Below are 695 nucleotides of genomic sequence, written 5' to 3' on the forward strand. Positions count from 1 at the left end.
TAAAAAACTATTTTTAAATATTTTATATATTAAAAAATGATATTAAAAATGGTTAAAAATTAATTTATATTTAAATATCAATAAAATATCAAAATATTATTATAATTTATTTAAAAAAATTTATATTTTATATATATGTCGTTTCCGTATTTTATAAGAATTTGTAATTCGTACATCTGTGTATCCTGTGTTATGTTGTCTCCCATGACCGTATTGGTCTTCATTCCAATGTTATATAATACATGAAAATACTGATTTTTTTATTTTACACACTTTTAAACAAATATTTGAATTTTTATTTATATTTTTAAAAAATAAAAATAAAAAATAAACAATATTATTATTTTTTAAAAATATAGATAAAAATTTACTTCTAAAGATTATATATATATATAAACGTACTTAGAATTAGGAATCTTTACATATCTACCCACACTAATTTGTGACTTTCATGAGTCTATGTAACAATTCGCTGTCTCTTTGATAACTCTCAAATTAATCATGATGAGTAATATTTGAAACAATTAAAAAAAATAATTGTATTTTTAATTTTTTTTATTAGAATTGTCAATTATTTATTAAATTGTAGCTAGATAATTAATTTTATCTTTTTGGATTTTACTCTATAATAATAACTGAAACATCGATTTTGTGTAAAGTAAAAAAAAATTTAAAAATAAAAATGGTACATAATT

This window comes from Arachis duranensis, chromosome 4 (assembly GCF_000817695.3).
Source record: "Arachis duranensis cultivar V14167 chromosome 4, aradu.V14167.gnm2.J7QH, whole genome shotgun sequence".
NCBI lineage: Eukaryota > Viridiplantae > Streptophyta > Magnoliopsida > Fabales > Fabaceae > Arachis > Arachis duranensis.